The 17,927-nt window shown below is 37.2% G+C and overlaps 1 non-coding gene across 1 annotated transcript; it reads right to left on the minus strand.

Moving 5' to 3' along the window:
* Positions 1-4,779: 4,779 nt before the first annotated feature.
* Positions 4,780-4,886, minus strand: LOC141610007 (small nucleolar RNA R71). Its single transcript, XR_012527903.1, has one exon. It is a non-coding gene; the product is annotated as a small nucleolar RNA R71 (small nucleolar RNA).
* Positions 4,887-17,927: the final 13,041 nt, after the last annotated feature.

Raw genomic sequence — 17,927 nt, forward strand, 5'->3', positions numbered from 1 at the left:
TGACTCTATGGCACCTGAACTTGCCATCAATCGCATCACACTCTATTCACTTCGAGACGTCACCTCATATAAGTGACTAGGGGCCAATACTATTTTAATCCAGTTCACTTAAATAGGGCTCAATATTGTCTCGACAACCTATTTGGAAAAACAAAGTATTATAAGAAAAGAGTTTTAAATAAAACTCAAACGATGAATGTATGATCACATATGTAAAATTGATACTATATCAATTACTACATAATCTATAACTCATACGTAATATTGTATACAAGTAAACATCTCAACTCAATTAAAATGGCATGACACATCATGTTAAGCCTAAGAGAAGGCTTTGGTTAGTAAGTCTTAGCAACAGTTTGCACTTTCTTAACCTTACTATATACTTTTTCCCTTTGTTATGTATAATCTTTATTATAAAACTTTTGAGTACGTGTCAAATCCAATCTAGACATAGGCTTTCGACCTTGAATATCTCCCACTGATCTCACAGTGAGTAGGGATAAAACCTTCGGTTATTGGAATGATCTACCATAGTTCATCCAATTCACAAAACCGAATCCTAATATCATCCCTTCCTTCTTGCATATCTTATTACTGCAAGTGCACTCAATTTCCGTTGTGTATATCTCATTGTTCAACTGCCTAGGATGTTTCTAATAGATATCCTCTTTAAATAATATAGCCAACACGGTTCTCTAACCATCCTTATGTGTTTAGAATATAGTATTTGTGTAACTCCTTGCATACAAATCCATCAATCATTTCTACACATTTATCCTCTCTAATCTATCACTATAGATTCGGATACTAAAGATGTCTTGCATCTCTTCCTAGTCTCCCAATCACTTCTTCACGGAAGAGAGTATTGGTCCATCATTCTCAATGAATAATATGTTATCAACTTATGAGACATAGAAACATATCATAAGTGCTTCTTGAGTACTAATGGATAGACTGTATGGCTATGTAGTGACTTTCACATAAATTCGATTTATAGCCTTTCGTCATACTCTAAGTATACGAATTATAAGAATGGCGATACATCTTAGCTTAATGAATTAATCCCGCAGTGGAAGTAAGTGGATTCAATTACTACATGTTCAATACCTTTGAACATGTCTAAACTCTTATCAATATAAGAATATTCATTTAACACTAATATCCTCTTAGAACTATCTTTATAGGTCTGGATACCTTAGAGATGTATAATTCCTCTCCTAAGTCTTTCATAATTCACAATGATCAATATGTCCCTTACATATAAGACTATTAACACCACATTACTCCCACAGTCCCAATAAACTTCATGTAGAAACAGAACTACTCGACAATTCGAGACATGTTTATCACATGATCAAAGCATACAATTCAACTCCTTAACTTATACTTAAGATTTCTTCTTAAGTTTGTATCCTACCTTAGGATAGTTGCAATTTACAAAGATCACGCAAGATGATTTTTAAAATCCAACTATATTAAATCATATCCGAATACAATGAAGCGTTGTTGTTGCGTGCAAAACCTTTGCCATCAACTAACCAAGCTAAATAAACATTTTCATGTTTATGCTCGTTTCGGATTTTTGCGGAGTTGAAACTAGATAAAGCATCTTAATAAGTTACAGGTTTTTGCTACTTTCAAAAAATAACATGACTCCTGTCCACTTAGGTTTCAAAGAAACAAGAAGGAACATCTTCGTAAAACAATTTACTGATTTTGACCAAGAAGGAACATCTTCCTTATGTCTTAATCTCAGTTTGTGGCTCTTGAACATTTTCTCCCACTCTGTCTATAAGAAATAATCCTCTTTTCTTTAATAGATAGCATCACGAGCCACAAACCCTTTGTTCTCGTGATCATGTAGGAAGAGAGAGCACATGTTTATATTCAAAACAAGCTACAATTTAGGTACCATGCCTAACCATATCTCATATGGAATGTAGATGATTGCTTTAATTATGTTTTGTTTTGGTGGAAATTTAAATGCGAGACAAATTTTTATAACAGAAACTTCCTCCAAATGTATTGTAAACATTCAATCATATCATAATGAAAGTGAACTTGTGATACCATATCACACTCCTTTTGGTGCATATGAAAGTCTTCACTTTATTGTTCCCTATTTTAACAAAGTACTAATACTTTGGTTTCATAGTCTCTAGGTCTTGATACTTTTAAACATTCATTTGAATTTAATCAAAGAATTTCTCTTCTAACCTCATTAAGTGGATACCAAGCATCTACCTAGTTCGTTGGTAGAAGAGATAAAGAAGTAATAACCTTTTCTAATTGAAATTGTATTCGACCATTGATGTGACCATAATTAGCGCATATTTAGCCCCCGAATTAGCCTTGTTCCCATGCTTTTTAGTGCCTATTTGGGTCATTTCTTATCTTTAGTTCTTTGTTTTGCATATTCTTTGAGATTTTGATCCCTTGGTAGGAAAGGAGTAAGAATCTTGCATTTTCATGGCAAAACGAGGCTAAATTGATTGTATTCAATGACCAAGCATCAAGAAGAGACAAGACTAGAAGGCCTTTGTACATATCATAGTAGAAGAACAATGTTGAGAAAGGATCCTTGCGTCCCCAAGGAAATCCCCAAGGAATTTATGAAGAAAAGGGAAGAAAAGAAGAAGAATTGACGCTGACCAACAATCCGAACGGATTGCAGACAATCCGTCCGTCCAGCCTCAACAATCCGAGCGTCCCTCCTTGGAATCCGCTCGGATTCCCCCTCAACAATCCGAGCGTCCCTCTCCTGAATCCGCTCGGATTGCACCGCCCAAATTCGGCCGTCCCGACTCTAATCCGCACGTTCCCGCACAAAGACGGATTTCATTCTTCAAGCTACGAAAAGAGAAGCCCTTCTCTCAGAAAATACCGGGTCCTCCTTGCTCAACTTAAAAAGTGTAATTACTAGTTTAGCCCTTAGTTAACCCTAATGCATTCTCCCTAATTTTCACTATAAATACCCCATTAGTCTAATTAGAGGAGCATGTTCTTCTTATCAATAATTAGTGTAGTTAATATCAATCAAATCTCTCTTCAATATTGTAATCAAGTATTAATCAAGTTTTAATCCAAGTTTTAGTTCTTTAATCTCTCTCTTGTTCTTCCTTTATTTTGGGTAATTGAAGATTATTTGGGTTATTATTGGGAGATTGACAACCTCTCAATCTAGGATTCAAGTACTTCTATTATTCTTGCTTTATTATTGGAATCATTAGTAGGTATAATCTCTTAATCCCTTTTTAATTATTGTTAATTACTTTCATTTATTCATCATGTTTCATATTGTTGGTATGATTGACAACCTTGCTAGCATGATCAACATGATAATGAGTGAGTAGTCTCTTAGCTAGGGTTTAATGGGTGATTAGGGAAACCAACATGGGGAATGATTCATGCTTAAATCAATATGCTTTCATATCTTATTTGCTTGCTTGTTTTGATCTTAATACATGCACATGTTATATTTGATGAAATGCTAAGCCTATGAATCCTTGCATTTACTATCATCTTCTATCCTTTCAACAAGACTTGTAAGACATAACCCAACTCGAGTCTTGTTAGACCATGCATGTGTTGAGTAGGAAAGATTAAGTCGACTTGTAGGTGTTGTACAATCTAATCGATTCGGCTCCGGGACCCAAACTTTCCTAGGATTGTAAGATATAACCCAACTCAATCCATCACAACAATAATTGCTTGCTTATAATTTGAGAACATGTTTGTATGATCATATCCCATGATTCCCCTATGATCCCATGACACCCTAGTGCTTTTAATCAATTGTTTACACCCCTTATTTTATTCATCTTGCTAGTTTATTTTCATTGTTATTTTAGTTTAGTGACCTTCTACACCAACCCAATTTGTGACACCCCTAGACACTACTAGTTACAATAGAATTCTCATTTCGATACCCGTCCCTTGGGATCCGACCTTTACTTGCCTCTTTACTAATTGTAGAATTGTTTGTAGAGTATAAATTGTGTTTTGTATCGACCATTGACCAACGACCACATATACTTAATTGTGAACACGAAATGGCCTCGATCAAAAAATGGCGCCGTTGCCGGGGACGGTGTTTAATTGATTTAAGATTTCTTTTTATTGTTATTAGTTGTGTCTTTTTCACCTTGGGGAAGTAAAAATCCTCAAGGTTTGTTCTAATTGTTTTCGAGTTGTTTGATATTTTGCATGTCTAGAAGGTCACAAAGTGATTTGTTACCTTTTGACCGTGAAATCGAAAGAACCTTGACGAATAATAGGAGACTTGTTAGGAGGAATTTGGGAGGTGTTGGTGAAGTTGTTCAACCCACTAGTGAGTTTGTCAATCCTTTCGTAATAGAAGGAGAAGAGAACCCATTAAACAATACCACACAAAATCCACCTACAATGCCTAAATTCTCGTCACACTCTATACCCACCGAGGAGAATCTACCAAATGGTACTCCTACACCGCAACATCTCACCGGAAATTTCATTGCCAAGTCCGCCTTCATCCAATTAGTTGAGAGGAGCCAATTCGGGGGAATGCCTAGTGAGGACCCTCATTCTCATATGGAAACCTTTTGCGATTATTGTGATGCTATCTCTCAAACGGGCGTGACTCAAGACCAAATTAGATGGGTCTTATTTCCTTTTTCGTTAATCGGCACCGCAAAGCAATGGTTGAAGGGCCTTGATAAGGCCACCCTTGGAATAGATTCTTGGAAGAAGTTAGCTCTAGCTTTCTACAAAAAATTCTACCCACCGGAAAAGACTAACATGCTAAGAGCTCAAATTACGGGTTTTAAGCAAAGGGATGAAGAATCTTTGTATGAAGCTTGGGAGCGGTTCAAAGGTATTTGTCGCTCATGTCCTCACCATGGACTTAGCGAATGGTTTTTGGTACAACAATTTTGGAATGGTTTATATGAAGATTCAAGGAACATTCTCAATATGGGATCAAATGGAATGTTCACCGAAGTTGATGACAATCAAACATGGAACAAGATTGAGGAAATGGCGGTCCATAATTCACAATATAGTAGACCTCGCAAGGCTACTAGAGGAGGAAAGTATGAAGTGGACTCCGTTACTCAATTGTGTGCTCAACTTAGTGCTCACATTGACACAATCAACTTGAAGTTTGAACAAGCTATGGCTAGACTTGAGGAAAACTCAAAATCATCAAAGCATCATGTTAATGCCATGACGGCATCCTCATCAATCCCAAGTGGGATATGTGAGAATTGTGGAACTTTGGGTCATGACCCAAGTGAGTGTAGGGGAACAACCGAACAAGTTAATGCTTTCCAAGCTTACAAAAGTGGTGCCCCTTATTCAAATTTTTACAATGAAAACACCAAATTCCATCCAAATCTCTCATACAAAAGCCAAAATGTTCAAAACCCTCAAACAACATACACTCCACCACCCATGAGAAACCAAAATCAAAGACCCTTTTACAATCAAAACCAAGGTTACCAAAATCAAAATCCATACAATCACCAAAATGACCAAGGTTTTGATGTCCAAAAAGCGGTCCTCCAAATGCAAAAGAATCAACAAGAATTTTTCACTCAAATGCAAAAAAGATAGCCAAGCAAAAGACACCACCATCAACAACATTCTAGCTCACACCAAGATGTTGGAAACACAATTGACTCAACTAGCATCTTCAAGCTCACAAAGACAAAAGGGGCAATTACCACCTCAAAGTAATCCCCCTAGACATGAAACGGTTAGTGCCATTCACTTGAGAAGTGGTACAAGATATGAAGCACCGAAGGAGCAAGTTGAGAATGAAGTTGTGAAAGCTAGTGAAAATGAAGTTGTTGTGCAAAGCCCCAAAGAAGGGGAATCATCAAAAGAAGAAAGTTCAAAGAAAAATGAAGACAAGGCCAAAGAAAAGGAGCCCATTGTGATTAGACTTCCTTTTCTAAGTCGTCAAGCCAAGCCCAAATTTGATGATCAACTTGGAAAGTTCATGGAAATTGTGAAGAACTTAGAAGTCTCAATTCCTTTCACGGAATTAATCAATCACGTACCGGCCTATGCAAAATACATGAAAGATATCCTCACAAAGAAGAAGTCGATCCGGAAACTTGAGACTATCGCCTTCACTAAGGTGAGTAGTGCAATACGTCAAGGGAGTTCACCTCCAAAGTTAAAGGATCCGGGAAGCTTCTCAATACCGTGTACCATTGGCGACACGACGATCAACAAAGCCTTATGTGATCTAGGGGCTAGTGTGAGTGTCATGCCGTACTCGGTGAGTAAAAGGTTGGGGATGGGAGTGCTTAAATGCACCAATATCACACTCCAAATGGCCGATAGATCGACGAAGACACCATTAGGGATATGGGAAGATGTCCCCGTGCGAATTGGGAAGTTTTTCATCCCGGTGGACTTTGTCATTGTTGATATGGAGGAAGATTCCAACATTCCAATCATCTTAGGAAGACCTTTCCTACACACCGCGGGTGCGGTGATTGATGTGAAACATGGAGAGCTCACTCTAGAAGTGGGAGATGAAAGCATAACTTTTAATCTTGACAAAACCATGAGAGCTCCTCGTTTGCATGAGCCATGTTTCATGATTGATCATTATAGCCGGAAGGATGAAAGGAAGAAATCGGAACTCCAATGGAAGAAGAAAGATGAAGATGCTCCATTCAAAGAGCAAGTGAATTGTGACAAGGAGAGCTTGCAAAGCTCATCAAAATCAACCAAGGAAGAAGAAGATGGCCTCAATGGCCAAGAGAAGAAATTGGGAGAGTTGTCTCCATCTAAGCAAGAGATTTTCAATGATCAACTCAATGAAGTTTGTGGTCTTTGGGACGACGAGTTTGAAGGGATTTTTAATCCCTACATTGGCCATGCCATCGATCATGATCAACAACAAGGGGCACGGTCTATTGAGGACCTCTACCATGATAATGAACAAGCTTTTGATTACTTCTTCAAGGTGTTGAGCAACATCAACAACACCTTGGACATGCCCCCTTGACATCTCATCAAGAATGAGAGTTTGGTGGAGTCCTCCCTAAACCACCACTTGTAAATATTTCTAACTCCCTAACTTACATTTCAATTTTTGTATTGCATTTTTGTCATTTTTGGATTTTATTTACTTTGATCAAAATAATTGTCATGAAAAGAGAGAAGTGAGGGAGGGATTAACAATTTCAATTGATGTGTAGTGCTTTACCTTAGTGTGGGGATGGGAATTGCCTAGGCTATCCATGCCTTAGTAATGCCCCCACAGCGAAGAACACAAGAAATGAAGAAGAATGGAAGAATGGTAAGGGAATGCGTTTGTGCACGAATGGAATGAATCCGGGTACAAAGGACCAGAATCCGAGCGGATTCCCAAAAATCCGCCCGTCCTATACAATCCGAGCGTCCTGCTGAGAAGACGCCCGTCCTTAGCTGAGCTGAAATTGAAAATTTCTTGACTGTTGAAGAATCCGAGCGGATTTCTGGAAAGACGCCCGTCTCATAGAATCCGTCCGTCTTGTGAATAAGACGCTCGTCTTTGCAGCTGAGGAAAACAAAGAAATTTCTCTGGACTGAAATCCGTCCATCCTGCAGCAAATCCGCCCGTCCCATCACAGAAGAATCCAAGCGGATTCCCGAGAATCCGCCCGTCTTTAGGCGAGCTTCTGAAAATTTTGAAGCTGCAGAATCCGCACGGATTGGGCCTAATCCGCACGGATTGCCCCTGCGTTTTCGAAAATTTCGACTTCTTTAAATACCCTCCCACCTTCATTCCTTCATTCATTCATTCATAAACACTACCCACAACATCAAAACCCTCATCCTCTCCATCACAAAAACAAAAACCCTCAACAAAATCCACCAAAATCAAATCAAACCATCCTTCAAACAACAAATCAATCACTCCATCTTCAATAACAATCAAAACCAAGAACAAAATCTTCAACCTTTGAGTCGATTTTTGATTTCATAAAGGCAAAGCCTTTCACCTTCAAATCGATTTGGGCATTCTACAAATTGAAGATTTTTGATTCTTTTCTTGGTTAGTTCATCAAATGGCAAGGACAAAGGGAGCAACAAAGGCACCAAAGGCAAAGGCTCTCTCTCAAAGGCAAAAAGCTCTCCAAACAAAGAAAGCTTTGGCAATGGTGGTATCAACACCAAACTTGGAAGTGCAACAACAACAACAAACTTCTATGGGAGCATCACCTTCTACTCCGTGTCGATCAACTCTTGCATTATCCGGAGGTAACTTTTATTTCCGATATCCATAGAAAGACATTTGTCAAGTTTGCTATGAAATCAATTCAATCCACCAAATTCATATGTAAAGATGCCTTGGAGAAATTGGGTGTTCTCGAACAAACAAAAGCCTTTTTCAATGCCATGGGTTTGAAGAAATTGTTTGAAACAAAGGAATTGACATACCCCTCCCTTGTCTTGGAATTCTTAAGTTCTTTAAAAGTCACCAAAGTTGAAGATAGGGAAAATCTTGAGTTTCGTCTAGCTAACATTAGTAGACGCATTACCTTTAAGGAATTGGGTGAAATTTTGGGTCTTAGCGATGAATCGAGATATCTTAAGCATTATGGAAAGTATGACCCCGAGCCTCTTTGGGAGGCAATCTCCGGGAAGAAATTTGATGATTTTCATGCTTGTCGTGCTCTTTTGGTCCATCATCCGGGCATAAGAGTATGGCACAAAGTTGTGGGAAATACCATAATTGCTAGGAAAGACACCAATCATTTCACAAGACTTGATTTTATTCTCCTTGAATCGGCTTTGAATATCGGAAGAATCCATACCAAGCCTTTCAATTCTTTAAGGCTATTGGTTGATAGATGGCTCCATGTTGATAGTGGGAAGAAGGGTACAACCGTTATTGTTAATGGCGGCCTAGTCACAGTCCTAGCCAAGCACTTTGATCCTAATTTCAATAAGGATAGCAAGTACAAGGCAAAGGAAGGTGGCCATCTTATTGATATGCCTACCATGATTAACAAGTTCAAGTGGGTTGCTCAAAACACCCTTGACACCAAGTGTGGATGGCTTACTAGTGAGGCTCGATCATTCACTTTACCCGCGAAGATTTGTCGTCTAAGTGTCCACCGGACCAACTATCTACTTCCCTTATCCGAAGAAGCCGAGTACATCATTCAACAACAAAAGGGTGATCATGAAACCCCCTCCTCTTCCATTGTTATACCGCCTTACCCCTTTGTGTATGAAGAGTTCAAACCGGAAGGAGTTGAAATTGGGAAAGACTATGTCACTCTTCTTATGCAAGCAATGCACAAGCAAGCTTATGAAGATCGGAAGAATGCATATTTGGCTCAATATCCTCCCCTCTTACATTTAGCTAGGCAAGGACTCCTTGATCCATCTTGTCCTTTGCCTAGTTGGGCGGATAAAGAAGCCTTGTTTCCGGGTGCATCTAGGGACGTGGTGGAAGACAATGAGGTTGTTGGAAATGGTGAAGAAATTGATGATAATATTGAGGAAGAAGCAAGTGGAGATGGAGAAAGAGATGATGAGCAAGATGATGGAGAAAGTGAAGAAGAAAGTGCCAAGGAAAGTGGCAATGTGACCACTTCTCATGAGGGAAGTGATGATGATGATAGCATGATGGAAGACTAGCAAGCCTTGGAGATTCCTACTCTCCCACGGTTTGTCTATATCTCTTTGTATTTTATTTTATTTTAATCATTGTTGGTTTAGTCCTAGCAACATCAAAGGACTCACACCTCGGTTCCATTGAGGTGTTCTTACTTTTTGTTCCCATTTTTGAAAATCCAAAATGACAATCTAGTTTCATGCATAGCATAGTGTGTGCATGAACTACCCCAATGCTTTGACATTAGCAATAGTGTCTTATTTGGTTTGGGGAAGTTAAGGCATACACAACGGGAGGTAATCTAAATTATCCTCTCCGTCATAACAAAAACCATGCATCATGTAGTGTAGCTTAGTGTAGAATTGCATTTAGTATACAAATCATGCATCATCTTTGCATAATTTCCATCATTTTGGCCATTGAGGACAATGCCCATATTAGTGTGGGGATGGGAATTCTAACACTTAACTCTTATTCAAAAAACCATAAAAATTGAAAAATTTCAAAAATCATAAAAATTGAAAAAATTGAAAAATCCAAAAACAAGTTCATTTCCTTTGTATATATTGTCTTGTATATATTGTGTTTGTTTTATCCTTGTTCACTTTGATTGACTACGCCACATCCGAGACATGAGGATAATGAAGACCGCATGGTATGATCTTTCCAATCTCTTTTTTCCTCTTTATGTTAATGACTATGTGGCTTTATTTTGATTGATGCGGTAAAAACAATGTGAATTTAGGATTGCATTTAGTTTATATGGCATATTAGTTGGTAGAAGCATATGCATTAGGATGTTTATATGCTAGTTGCATCATGGCATGTAGTTTGCATGTTAGAAAAATTTTGCGAAACCGTCTATTTGGGAAGCTTGACAAGTGTATATAAGCCCTAGTAGATGCTTTTTATTCTTAAGACTTTGCTTGTTAGAATACTTGTAAAACACCCTAGGATGTGTCATGCTAGTATCCTTTGACCCATGGTTTAAGGCCTAGTCAAGAGTACCTTGTGGTGTGATAACTCCTTGGCTACCGTTTATTCCAAGGTGACCCTTGAAACCATGCAACCATCATTCATCCATATTCTACCATATCTTTGTCAACAAAAGGGAATGGGCACAAAAAGAAATCAATTTGAGTTCAATGAAATGAAAAGTGAAAGAAAGTTTGCAAAAATGCATCAAATGAAAAGAGGAGCAAAAATAGACTCCAAAAGCTTCAAAAACAAGGCACCCTCGTTACTAATTGGGGTGACTTTGAAAATGTTCAAAAAAAAAAAATGCAAAAAGTTGTCAAGTATTGAAATGCCAAAAATCAAAAAGAAATGGCAAAGAAAGTGTTCTCAAATGTCAAATGCCAATGAAATTGGGGGGAAAACAAAAATGAAAGCAAACTCCCAAAGTGAAACTCAAATATCTATCGATCCCTTTATCCATCATATCCATTTTTGTGCATGGTAGAGAGGGGACGACCCTTCTTCTTGTCTAGGCAAGAGGGGGAATTCCGCGATCCTCCAGTGTTTCTAACACCATAGGGAGTCTACTCTTGACAAAAGCATTTAACGATTGAGGACAAAGGTATCCTAGCTTGACACAACTTGGAGGTGATTTATTGGTATCCTTTTAGGCTTAGTAGTTTGAACAAATTGCATCTATGAAGGATTGTGTACCCTTGAATTGCTTCCCTTGTAGATAATTTCCGCCACTTAGATGAGGAAAGTGGCTATTCTTTTTGTAGATGCACCCATTATGTGATTTTATGTGCTTTAATGTTTGGATGTGTCGCCATTTTGGCAAGACCCACCTTGCCTTGCAAGAAGGCATCCTACCTCATGGTTGTCTTGTTGTGAGTTGAAGGGGCGGAGTGAGACCCGCTAATTGTCTCATATCGGCTATTATTATTAGGATAGGTTAGTTTTGGTCCTAGTCTTTGTCACCTGTTTACTCGGGACGAGCAAAGGTTCGGTTTGGGGATATTTGATGTGACCATAATTAGCGCATATTTAGCCCCCGAATTAGCCTTGTTCCCATGCTTTTTAGTGCCTATTTGGGTCATTTCTTATCTTTAGTTCTTTGTTTTGCATATTCTTTGAGATTTTGATCCCTTGGTAGGAAAGGAGTAAGAATCTTGCATTTTCATGGCAAAACGAGGCTAAATTGATTGTATTCAATGACCAAGCATCAAGAAGAGACAAGACTAGAAGGCCTTTGTACATATCATAGTAGAAGAACAATGTTGAGAAAGGATCCTTGCGTCCCCAAGGAAATCCCCAAGGAATTTATGAAGAAAAGGGAAGAAAAGAAGAAGAATTGACGGTGACCAACAATCCGAACGGATTGCAGACAATCCGTCCGTCCCGCCTCAACAATCCGAGCGTCCCTCCTTGGAATCCGCTCGGATTACCCCTCAACAATCCGAGCGTCCCTCTCCTGAATCCGCTCGGATTGCACCGCCCAAATCCGGCCGTCCCGACTCTAATCCGCACGGATTCACGCACAAAGACGGATTTCATTCTTCAAGCTACGAAAAGAGAAGCCCTTCTCTCGGAAAATACCGGGTCCTCCTTGCTCAACTTAAAAAGTGTAATTACTAGTTTAGCCCTTAGTTAACCCTAATGCATCCTCCCTAATTTTCACTATAAATACCCCATTAGTCTAATTAGAGGAGCATGTTCTTCTTATCAATAATTAGTGTAGTTAATATCAATCAAATCTCTCTTCAATATTGTAATCAAGTATTAATCAAGTTTTAATCCAAGTTTTAGTTCTTTAATCTCTCTCTTGTTCTTCCTTTATTTTGGGTAATTGAAGATTATTTGGGTTATTATTGGGAGATTGACAACCTCTCAATCTAGGATTCAAGTACTTCTATTATTCTTGCTTTATTATTGGAATCATTAGTAGGTATAATCTCTTAATCCCTTTTTAATTATTGTTAATTACTTTCATTTATTCATCATGTTTCATATTGTTGGTATGATTGACAACCTTGCTAGCATGATCAACATGATAATGAGTGAGTAGTCTCTTAGCTAGGGTTTAATGGGTGATTAGGGAAACCAACATGGGGAATGATTCATGCTTAAATCAATATGCTTTCATATCTTATTTGCTTGCTTGTTTTGATCTTAATACATGCACATGTTATATTTGATGAAATGCTAAGCCTATGAATCCTTGCATTTACTATCATCTTCTATCCTTTCAACAAGACTTGTAAGACATAACCCAACTCGAGTCTTGTTAGACCATGCATGTGTTGAGTAGGAAAGATTAAGTCGACTTGTAGGTGTTGTACAATCTAATCGATTCGGCTCCGGGACCCAAACTTTCCTAGGATTGTAAGATATAACCCAACTCAATCCATCACAACAATAATTGCTTGCTTATAATTTGAGAACATGTTTGTATGATCATATCCCATGATTCCCCTATGATCCCATGACACCCTAGTGCTTTTAATCAATTGTTTACACCCCTTATTTTATTCATCTTGCTAGTTTATTTTCATTGTTATTTTAGTTTAGTGACCTTCTACACCAACCCAATTTGTGACACCCCTAGACACTACTAGTTACAATAGAATTCTCATTTCGATACCCGTCCCTTGGGATCCGACCTTTACTTGCCTCTTTACTAATTGTAGAATTGTTTGTGGAGTATAAATTGTGTTTTGTATCGACCATTGACCAACGACCACATATACTTAATTGTGAACACGAAATGGCCTCGATCAACCATACACTTCAAAGTGTAAATAGGGCGAATATCTTATTCTATTCATAATTTTTTTCTAGAAAGAAGTCATGAATTAATCTTACAAGAATCGCACACACCAAGAGATTCTCAATCAAATGGTTTGGGACACTAGTCAAAACTAGTTTCTAAATGCAATTTTCAATCAAGAATTGAGAAATGATAGGGGTCTCCAACTTGAGTCTTATATAATATATATATATATATATATATATATATATATATATATATATATATATATATATATATATATATATATGACATTTATTTTTAGTTTGAATGTAATTACCTTGATTTGTATGGTTTCGTCATAAACTTAATCGTGGTATATAAGGGCACAACCGCTTGTTTTAATTGCACAATAGTGAAACCCTTTGCGTTTTTCTACAAAAACTTGAATTATATTCTTATTTTGACTTAGTGTACATCATAACAATTATTGAGGTACAATTCTAAATACAAAACTAAAATGAGTACACTATAACACTTATGTGTCCATAGATGAAATGGCAACTACCCTAGTTCCATTGTAAATTTCTGAATTTATTCTTGCTAGTCACCATACGATTATTCAATGTTAGGATTCTGAGGATTTACAAAACCCTCGAATTGTGGTGCGAACACATCCTCCTCTAAATACCCATTTAGAAAGGTGATTTTGACATCCTTTTGCCATATTTCATAATCATGAAATGTGGTAATTTCTAACATGATTCACAAATTTGTATCAAATACTCATGTTGTGATAATAGGCAAGAATGCAATGTCAATATCATATATATTTAAGAAGGAATATGTTCGAGTTACACAACCAACTTCCTTGATCTTTACTTATTTGGGGTTTGTCTCTATTTTAGTGTCTAACACTTTCTCTTTCGAACCTAGTTCTATCCTTAACAATTAAAATAGGTACTTACTTCTTATTGATCCCACTCACTTTAAGAATTTCTACTTGATGAAGACCTATCTTCATATAAATTCCTAGTTAATCCTTCACAAGGGTTGCCTTTATTGTGGTATTTGGTTAATCAAAATGTCTAACAAATCAATTTACCAATTTTACATTGTCATGTTCTTAACAACTTAAGTACTTGAGGACAAGTGTTTAGGTTGAGCAATAAGACTTTTGAACCGTGGATGCATAGAAGACATTATCAAAACATATTTTGACTAATCATTACTTCTATTCACATTTCTTCACAAGAAATCATAGGTATGTAAGGAATTTTAAGATGCTAATCTTATATTTGCATAGGACGATTCCTATCGAGTTCTATGAAATAGAACGATTCCTATGGAGCTAGTCCATTACCTATGACATGGTTCATTTGAGGATTTAGAAAGATATTCTATTTGTCGTCTTTCTAGTGGTTTAGCGAAGACTCGTGTTACAATCGAATTTATATCGTATATGAGTAGGAGCGATAATAAAGAACAATATAAAACAACAAAATAATGGGAAAAACAACATTGATCGTAAATATATGAAAACATTTTAGCATGTTTTAGCATTTATATAATGACCTCCACCCAATTATATAAATGATTCCGAGATCCAAATCCATATTAACTCGGGCACGGGAAACCGATACATCCCTCACTAATATCACTCGGTGGGTTAACTCTTTAACCGATTCTACAATTAGAACTCTCGGTCGATGAAATTACGTTAAGTTCATCTCTAGCCTTGGAACATAAGACTAGTCTTCATGTCCCGTTGAGACCAACCAAATTTCGCGTGTAATAACTTGTTATTACCCCACTTACCCGATGAAAAATGAAAGTACCACAGGAAACCGAATCTACCCCAAATGTCAAAGGGATTCATGGGTCCTACTATTTGGAAAGGCTAATCTCAATTTTAAATATGTGAAAGGTCTTGTCGATTTATTATCTATCATATTTTATGTGAACTATATTAGTGAACTACGATAATTATAATCGACACGGTCGAAAAACGATTAAATATACATGTGTAGTTATGGCGATTTGACAATGCGTGCAAACATATAAAGCAAGCAAATAAAGTAAAGTAAATTTCCTAGTATGGCCTTTTCTTAAATAGAAATACTTATATTCTATTACATATTCGGAAACCAACTCCATTGGTCCCTTGATTCTTTATTTGACACGCCTCCCAAGGACAAACACCGTCTTGATCGGAACTCCTTTCCGAATGGCACCGTCTTTAGGAAACTCCTGAATTACAAATAATTAAATAATAAAATGTACATTGTACTTCCTATTATACATTTGTAAAATAAAATCTAATGAAATAAAATAAAAGTGATACGAGATCACAATAAATTACAACCGAATCAATATTCCCTTACATTACGGGCAATATCGATTAAAACTAAGACCATACTAAGATAAAATTACATAATACAAAATTATATAAAAGAAATATGACATTCATCAATGGAAAAATGCAGCATTATAATATGTTCCTGATACGTGTCGTTCAGCGTATTCAAATTAATAATTTATAATACCTATCTTAACCTCAAAAATAATAACATAATAAAGGATAAGTAGGGTCGATCCCACGGAGAGACTGGAAAAACTAATTAACTATATAGTACTATTATTCACTAACTTATATATATACGGCTATTAACATTATGTACGATTAAGGGGGGGTTCCATTTAATGTTTCGATTGGAGAATAATAAGCTAATACCAGTCCTACTACTCACTAGTGAAGCAAGTATGACGTTTAAGCACATGTTTCTCAGATTCAATTAATAACTCAGTTAACTCGTCGATACCTCTAGCGAATATTTAATTCAATAACAGGTTAACTGTAGAGAACTTAGCCGCTAAATCCTCCCTATCAATCCTTAGTTTTAACCAGTAGCGAGCCGCTCGACTACCAGTTCTAGCTAACCAATTCTACGCAAGTTGCAAAGTTCCGCAAATTAGTTAACTGCATTAAGTACTAGAAAGACATCATTAACCCAAACCAATTAATTAGTCAGACCAAATTATACTCCTAATTCAATCTAGCGACATCATTGCAGTCCCAAATTAAATTAGTTGCTACTATGTTGTACGATTTAACGCCGCGCTAAATAACACAACTAGCTAACGGTTCAAACTACTAAGCAAATTAAGCAAATAATTGCAGCCACCAGAATGAATCGGAAACAATATGAACGAGTATAATATGAATACTACTAACTCAATAATGCTAGAATTGAAATCAAACTTTATTATAACTGAAAGATTATATCATCCAAGGTTTAAAAGAAAAACTAGTAAACTGAAATTAACAAGCTAAAAGAGTGGAGAACTTAATAATTAAGACCGAAGAATGCCTCCTTGGTTCGGTTGCAAGCCTCTGCAAGTGCTTTCTCCTTCTTCCTTCGAATTGAAGCCGCTTCAATCGATGGACTGCTCCTATCTCCGATCGCCGTCAATCTCGCTCACTAGTAATAATTTGGTATGTCATCTTATATTCATATGATTGAGATTAACCATGCTAGTTTCGGAACTTGGGTACTTGATACTGGTTGAGGTTCTCATCTGTGTAATCATTTGCAGGGCCTAAAGACCATCATACCTCTCGAAAAAGGTGATGTGGACCTGCGAGTCGGGAATGGAGCACGAGTTGCTGCTGTCTCGAAGGGAACATATGTAATCCAACTCCCTAGCGGTTTTGAGTTATTTTTAAATAATCACATTACTATGTACCCAGTTTGTCTAAGAACATTATTTCTGTTTCCGTACTTGCTAAAGACGGTTTTGCATTTTCAATAAAGGATAATAGCTGTATTTTCTCTTTCAATGAAATGATTTATGGCAAAGCAGTTTCCATGAATGGAATTTACATCTTAGATCAAACCACGGAAGTATTACACATGAATAATAAGAAATTAAAGGTTGGTGACAAAGATCAAACCTATCTATGGCATTGTCAAATGGGACACATAAATGAGAAACGCGTAAAGAAACTCGTCGATAATGGGACTATTCCCGCATTCGATTTTTCTACATATGGCACGTGTGAATAATGTCTCATTGTCAAAATGACTCGAATTTCCTTCAAAGGTGTTGGAATGCGCGCTAGTGACCTATTAGGACTCATACATACTGATGTTTATGGACCTATGTCAATTACCGCTAGAGATGGCTATAGATATTTTATCACTTTCACGGATGATTTGAGTAGATACGGATATGTCTACTTAATGAAGCATAAAAGTGAGTCCTTTGAGAAATTCAAGGAATACCAGAACAGGGTTGAGAACCAACTGGGTAGAAAGGTTAAAGCACTCCATTCAGATCGGGGTGGCGAATATCTTTTAAATGAGTTTGATCAACACCTTAAAGACTGTGGAATCGTTCTACAGTTAACTCCACCTGGAACACCTCAATTAAATGGTGTGTCCGAACGGAGAAATCGAACCTTACTTGATATGGTTCGATCCATGATGAGTCACACGGTAGTGCCTGATTCATTATGGGGTTTTGCTCTTTGTCACCGCTCTTATACTTAACCGAAGTCCGACTAAAGCTGTCGACAAGACTCCATATGAAATGTGGACGGGAACGGTC

The sequence above is a fragment of the Silene latifolia genome, chromosome 10, assembly GCF_048544455.1.
Source record: "Silene latifolia isolate original U9 population chromosome 10, ASM4854445v1, whole genome shotgun sequence".
Taxonomy (NCBI): Eukaryota; Viridiplantae; Streptophyta; class Magnoliopsida; order Caryophyllales; family Caryophyllaceae; genus Silene; species Silene latifolia.